The sequence below is a fragment of the Argentina silus genome (assembly GCF_951799395.1).
Source record: "Argentina silus genome assembly, chromosome: Y".
NCBI lineage: Eukaryota > Metazoa > Chordata > Actinopteri > Argentiniformes > Argentinidae > Argentina > Argentina silus.
Window position 1 is genome coordinate 51,473,884 of NC_139654.1, and position 7,942 is coordinate 51,481,825.

Consider the following 7,942-nt stretch of genomic DNA (forward strand, 5'->3'; position numbering starts at 1 on the left):
CAACGTTACGCCCTGCAAGTGTTGTTTGGAGTTTCCAACCTCAAATCACTTGAATGCTTTGAACTTGTAGGTCTGAGATCACAGGTGAATTTTGAGTTTTTGAGTTGGTCATGAATGCACCATTAGACCCGACAGAAATGTTTTTGCTCAAACTCAGTGGATTAGGTTACTAGGGACTGTGTGAACTGAGTATTTCCCACCCCACTTACACTGAGACACACTCAGTAGTTATTTTTTGGGTGTATAACGCAATGTGTACATGGTAGATAGGAGTAATATCAATTTATTAATTTGATTAAACATTGTGTTTCATTATTTTGTCATTTGCAGTCCATATATGTTGATTACTGAGTCAATATAAGTGAAACAACTTTCCAATATCTATTTGAACGTTTTATTAGACATATTCCTATCTTTTATTTTGAAGTTTTCACAAAACCGGAAGTCCCCTTTCATCTGCTGGCTTCTTCTCTCTCTTCTCCCTGGCCGTGACGAGGTTCGGCAGGTCGAGTGAATTTCGCATGAGCGCAAGTAAGGAAAACATAGCCCGTATTTGCAATGCAGGCAGCTGTTTCATTCGCCTCAAATGTCAATGGCTGCCCGGAATCAGGCTAATATGTGCTGAAGTTTAATCTGGATGAAAAAACCGAGAGGAACTGATATGCTGTGCTTTTTCGTCCTGCATCTGCGCGCGCATCGCGTGTATAATTTTCTGTTTGCAGGAGCCGGATAGCGCAGATACTCCTCGGACAGATCTCCCTTCTCTTCTCCCTGGTCGTGACGAAGTTGAGCATAATAGTTTATAAAGTGAATAAAGATTATAAACGTCGAAGGACGGTGAATATTGCATGAGCGCAGGTAAGAGATGCAGACAGCTGTTTCCAATGTCAGTAATGGCTCCTCTAATATTGTAGCTTTAGTGAGCGAATTTCCCTGTCTTCTTAGTGATGTCCCCAGTCGCACTACTGTCCTGGAGCACGATTTGGACGTTGGTGATGCTGCCCCCATCAAGCAGCATGCGTACCGTGTCAACATGTCCAAAAGGTCGATCATGAAACAGGAGGTGGCTTATTTACTGGAGAATAATTTGGCTGTACCCAGCTCCAGTCAGTGGAGTTCTCCTTGTATTTTGATCCCTAAGCCTGATGGTACAGTTAGGTTATGTACTGATTATAGGAAAGTGAACGCTGTCACGGTGCCAGATTCTTTTCCTTTGCCCCAGTTAGACGACTGCATAGATACTATTGGTTCAGCTAGATTTGTCAGCAAGTTAGACTTGCTTAAAGGCTATTGGCAAGTTCCACTAACTCCTCATGCTTCGGAGATTTCTGGTTTTGTCACCCCTGACAGTTTCTTGCAATATACTGTTATGGCGTTTGGAATGCGCAATGCACCTGTTACGTTCCAGCGCCTGATAAATATTGTACTGGCCGGTGTTCTGAATTGTACCGCTTACTTGGATGATTTAGTTGTCTACTCTGCCACCTGGTCTGAACATCTGAGTTCTTTGAGAGTTGTGTTTGAGTGTTTGGCCAAGAGGTAATTGACCTTGAACCTCACCATGTGTGAGTTTGGGAAAGCTATGGTCATATATCTTGGTAGGCAGATGAGGCGAGGTAAAGTCTGTACTCTTACTGCCAAGGTCTCAGCTATCACAGCTTGGTGCTGGTGCTGTCTTGCTGCAGGAAGATGCAGATGGTATTGATCACCCAGTCTTTTCTGCAAGTTTAAAGACTGTCAGTCTCGGTACTCCACCATTGAACAGGAGACTCTTGCTTTGTTGCTCGCCCTACAATTCTTTGAGGTTCATGTTGGTTCTAACGTTCTCCCTGTCGTTGTGTATACAGACCACAATCCTTTAGTTTGTTTTTTTAAATAGGATGCACAACCACTGGCTCATGTGGTGGGCCTTAATGGTACAGAGTTATAATTTAGTGGTCAAGCACAAGAAGGGTTCTGAGAATGTTCTGGCTGATGCGCTTTCTCGCGCAACGTTTTGTTTTTGTTTCATTGTACAACATTTGTTTTGTTGAGAGAAAAAAAAATTACCATGACATGTCTATTTAGTTTGTACTATTCCTTTTGCATCGCAATCCCTACAGGTTTGCTCTTTATGGGTGGGAGTGTTACGCCACACCTGTAGTTAGCCCCAGGGTAGGCAGGTAAGACGCCCATGGGCTTACACCTCCATCACGCAGGTTTGGTTTTGTCTATATACATAGGCGCCACCTCTTGTATTTTGGGTTTAGGGTAGGCGGGCAAGACAGTTAGTCAGATAGCAGACTTTGTAATTAGAACAGGTAGGATTAGAATTATAGCTTGGGTGTTATTTTTATTTTCATTTATTTGGCGCCATCTGGCGTCCTCCCCTTAGTCCCCCCGTGTTGTTTGTTATTTTTATTGTAAATAAATCTTTCTTGTTTTTGGCATTTTATAAAGTTGTCCTAGTAGTTTGTGTTGCACTACCACAGCACCAGCGGTTCCCAGCACACAGTGCTTTCCTGCACTGAATCTGTGTGCATTGCTTTTGTTTACATGAAAGTGGCATCAATGAAATTACCGGTGTAAGGATATATCCAACTCGGGTTGCACAGATGACTCGGGTAACGTTCGGGGTGCTCAGATGCTCTGCGCAGATGCTTGGAGCATCTATTGTGCAATAATCCGAATTATGAGTGCATGTCTATTTAATAGATTTTTTGGGGTGTAATTTAGCTGATATGCTTTTGTATCTAGCTAGTTTTGTGCTGTGTAATGTAGCATAATAGTTAATCAACAAGAACCCCATAACTACTGTATGTTGGCTCAATAAGTTCACCAAAACATATCCAGGTTCATACTTTTTATTACAAAATGAACAAAGGTGGGATGGTCGGATAGATGAAAAGGAATGGTTGGATAAAAAGGCGGCAAAATATCAGCTGATCTGAGGAGAAACGGTCTAAAAATGTTTGATTTTACATTAAACATACACATGACATTACAGACACCCCCCCCCCCCGTATAAGAATGTGTGTTATCTCCAACAGTGAAGGTCCTAGTCACTGCGTCGTTCAGCTCCCATACCTGGACACACCACCACGGAGTGAGTGTCAGTACTATATGTAAGCTATATGTGTTTTTGTTTATTTAGCTCAGAGTATGTAAAACAGGCATTTTACCTTGGTACATTGTAACAATACTATGTTGTTGCATAGGCTACAGGTGAGATGACAATTAATATCTTGGAACATTTAAAGATGTGAGAACAGGATGAAGAGAATGAGCAAATAAAATAAACAGGTTGAACAGGTACATTATCGTTGGCAGTTAAGTTTGTGAAAATGAAGAAAAAAAGTTACCAAAAATGTTGTTATTTTATGATGTTAGCTTTCCTGAAGGGAAACATCAGGCACCCATGCATTAAGTACGGAGGCTCCACGCTCTACAGGGCTGATGGTGTTCACCTCACTAACAAGGGCAACCGTCTGCCCCTCAAGAGCCTCCGGGAAGGTCTCACTGCCACTGGCACTGTGTAGACGAGCACATACACAAAGGCTCTTTTCAGAGCCACTCAGTCGATAAAATATATGTACACCCTACGAGCCAAAAGCATCTGTCACGGTGTGAAAATGTACTCGGGTGATTTCATTTTAACGATTGAGTTGAACATCACTTATGGCTGCCTAATGTTGAATTGGATAAATACTGTAGTGACTCTACATAAAGCTAGCCCGATACAAACGCATACCTAATTTACGATCCATAAATACATTAGCTTAGCTAAATTGCACACACAAAAAAAATGGACCTGAAATAATTAAATACATGTGCACTCACAATTTATTGTGCAATATCAAAACCCGGAAATGATGTGGAAATAGATGCGCCAAGCATCTGATCACACTACCCGAGCATCTGAGTACCCCGAACGCTACCCGAGCCATCTGTGCACCCTGAGTGGAATTTATCCTGACACGTGAAGCTGGTCCCAGATCAAATGATCAAAAATGATCAAAACGCTCAAGTGAAGTGTGATTATATACAAATATTTTATGTATAGCTGATATTTTATTGTATTCCCATAATAATTCATCATATCCTACCTGTTTTTAACACCCCTGTTCACAGGCAAGTAGCATAGCTAGCAGAGTAACAAGTTGTTGAGTCCGATTTGGGTTTTTTTGGTACGGATTGTAAAATTTACCCTTGACTGTGCTTCATTTTTTTACACTACAGATCCACCTCACAGTCCAGCTACTATTTCTGAACCCAAGTCCACAGAGTTGTTGCTGTGAAGAAAAGCAGAAAAGCACACCGTGGGGTCCAGAGATGGTGGCGGTGAAGCTGGAGGACTGCAGTCAGACACTGGAACTCAATGTGGCAGTGAAAGAGGAGGAAGGAGGAGAGGAAGTGGAGGAGAAAGACGGTGAGTTCATGTTATGTATTTGGCTAAGGCCAGGCCAAATTCTTTAGTAAGTCAATGGGCACTGGCAGATATTTAGCGGTGTATGCAATCAAACATTTATTTAAAAATGTTCCCATGATTTTCCCCATAGCAGTTGTTCATTCACTCAAAGAAACATTCAAATGTATGTATATCAACTTTTATGAATGATCATAGAATTACAACTTTTGAGCAACGGGGTGGTAGTCAAAGGTAGGCCTATAATAAATATGCTTTAAGTTAATCAGTGAGTTAATCATGTTAATCAGTAAGTTAATCATCAAACATTGATTAGGTACCCATTTGCATTTGTTGTAATATCAACACACTCTGACAACCTCAAGTTCCCACAGTGTCTGCAGACCCCGGAGATGTTGTGTTACTTCTGGCACTGCTGAGTCTATGGAAGCAGTACTTGTTCTCATATTGTTTCTAATCCTGGATATGTTCCTATTCTTACAGGAGAGAGCTCCAACCCAGGCTCAGACAGCGAGCCCAGCTCCACCGCATCAGGAAACCATAAACAACACAGAGAGAGGTGCTCAAGACGGAAGAATCATCACTGCATGGACTGCTTCAGTAGTTTCTATGAGCAAAAGGATTTGAGAAATCAAACCTGCAGGACCCGTCCGTGTTTAGATTGCAGTGAGTTTCATTTGTTCAACTCACTTTAAATCACAACCACAGATTCACAGAGGAGAGAAGACTCACCCTTGCCTTCAGTGTGGAAAGAGTTTTGGTCAAATGAGCAACCTAAAGAGGCATCAGAGAATACACACAGGAGAGAGGCCATATCACTGCTCCCATTGTGGGAAGAGTTTCACTATGGCAGGAGACCTAAAGACACACCAGAGAATACACACTGGAGAGAGACCATACCACTGCTCCCACTGTGGGAAAAGTTTCAATCAGGCAGGAGCCTTACAGAAACATCAGAGAATACACACAGGAGAGAGGCCTTACCCCTGCTCCCAGTGTGGGAAGAGTTTCATTCAGGCAGGAGCCTTGCAGAATCACCAGAGAGGCCGCACCAATGCTCCCAGTGTGGGCAGAGTTTCAACAGAGCAGGAGCCTTACAGATACATCAGAGAATACACACAGGAGAGAGGCCATACCACTGCTCCCAGTGTGGGAAGAGTTTCATTCAGGCAGGAGCCTTGCAGAATCACCAGAGAATACACACAGGAGAGAGGCTGCACCACTGCTCCCAGTGTGGGAAGAGTTTCAGTCATGCAGGAGACCTAACGACACACCAGAGAATACACACAGGAGAGAAGCCATACCACTGTTCCCAGTGTGGGAAGAGATTCAGCCAGGCAGGAGCACTAAAGAAACATCAGAGAACACATACACAGGAGAGAGTCCATACTGGTGCTCCCAATGTGGGAAGTGTTTCAGTCACTCTTTCACCCTGAAGACACATCAGAGCATACACAAATGAGTTCAAACGACTGTTCCCAGTTTGGGAGGAGTTTCAAGGAGGCAGGAGCCCTAGAGGACGAGGAGGACTGGTTGGCTACGCCACGCCACGTCACGTATATTTGCTTGTAACGACAGAATACTCTGTTGTGTTTGTATCTATTCTGGATACTGAGGCCTGTCAGTCTGTCTTCCCTCTACCTTCAGGCTCCCTCCCTGGTGGTGGGCTGGAGAGAATGAGTGCGGTAAATAAGGTTGTGTTTGTACAGAGCAGAGTGGAGCAGGGAGAGGGTGGTATCATTGTAATCCGGCCTGTGTGTTTTATGAAGGTGTGAAACTAGAGCCACGCAGACATGCAACCTACACTTAGCAGCAGAGGCAGCAGCTCCCAATTGGATGGACCTTTGCAGAGTTCAGGGTTTGGGTCTATTTGGTTTTAATTTCAGGGGGTGATTTTAATTCCTAATTAAATATTTGAAAAAAAATTTTTTGTTGTTTTGTTGTCCTTAAAGGGTCATATATAGCCCTCAGGGAGTGTTCATTCATCTGGCACATACATTATCTACAGTGACTCGTTTACTTGTAAGGTGTCATATTGTGGCTGTTTAACACTGACAAGCGAATCACATTAACACAATGCCATTTCTGAGCCAGGTCAAGCAATGCCAGGAAGATGCAACTGAGAGTTTATGGTAAATGCTAAATGGGATGCTTGGGACGGCCCGACTGAAGTTGAAATTTAAACGTTTAAGGGTTAGGGTTATGTAACTGTTAGGGTTTAGGATTCCATTTAGAGTCTACTAAAAGTTCGGCAGCAAGCTCACTGATGATTGGTTCATCATAATGAACTACCATTTTAGCTGCAATGTGTTAATCTGTGCAGCAGGGGGCAGAGAAGATGATCTTTTCATGAACAGCACTACCAATAGGGGGCCTTTCCTCACTTCACATTCAGCCATATAAATCTATATATAAATAGCTATTGGGTTAAATATTGAAAGTAAAAACTAAATAAAGTCAAGCTAAGGCACAGATGTATCCCTTTGTCACTCTCTTCATACTCCTCAGTATCAACATGCTTCTGCTGGCCCTCCTGTCCTTTTCCCATGTCCTCCTCTGTGTGTGACTGTTCCTAACTCACCACCAGAACTGGGTCAAATAGTATTTGAGCATTTGCTTGAGCCTGCCTGGAGGGCTAGGTGGGCGGGGTTTGCACTTTTGAGACTCTACCATTGGTTGAATTGCAACAGGCAAACACAATCAAGCGCAGCTACAGTCATGAGAAAACATTAGGACACCCTATGAAAACCTTTGTCTTCTTCAACATATTCAAACATATGGACATTTGATATTCATTTGAACAATATTGAAAAATTGAGGTAATATAACTAAACAAATACAACTGAAACAAATTATTTAAAAAATGATTGGTAAAATGTAATTAATAGAAATGCAATCTTCTTGTGAGGAAAAAGTTAGGACACCCCCACATTTAGTTCCACTTAAAATGCCTAAAATTATAATAAAGAGCACCACATCAGGTGCAAATGATTAGAACATCGTTACAGAGGATTTTGGAGGAGCCTGTCCTATTTAAGCCTCAGATATTTAGTTTGGTTTGCTCTTGATTGTTGAAGTGAGTTGCATCACCATGGCGAGATCAAAAGAGCTCTCTGAGGCCTTCAGAAGAAAAATTGTAGATGCATATGAGTCTGGGAAGGGATATAAAAAGATCTCCAAACTATTCGAAATTGGCCATTCCACTGTCCGGAAAATAATTTACAAGTGGAGAACATTTAAAACCACCACCAACATGGCCAGGTCAGGCCGCCCAAGCAAGTTCAGCATAAGAGCTGACCGAAAGATGCTTAAAGAAGTCTCCAACAATCCCAGAATGTCATCACGAGACCTACAGGTATCTCTTGCCACAATTGATGTCAAAGTACATGCATCCACCATAAGAAAGAGACTGAACAAGTTTGCATTACATGGGAGGTGTGCAAGGAGGAAACCCCTGCTGTCAAAAAAAAAACATCAGGGCAAGACTAAAGTTTGCCAGAGAACACCTAGAGAAAGACCAGAACTTCTGGAACAATG

The 7,942-nt window shown here is 42.5% G+C and overlaps 1 long non-coding RNA gene across 1 annotated transcript; it reads left to right on the forward strand.

The window, feature by feature from the left end:
- Positions 1 to 317: 317 nt before the first annotated feature.
- On the forward strand, positions 318 to 6,323 carry LOC310823772. Its single transcript, XR_014554959.1, has 3 exons — positions 318 to 858; positions 4,219 to 4,408; positions 4,889 to 6,323. It is a non-coding gene; the product is annotated as an uncharacterized lncRNA (long non-coding RNA).
- Positions 6,324 to 7,942: the final 1,619 nt, after the last annotated feature.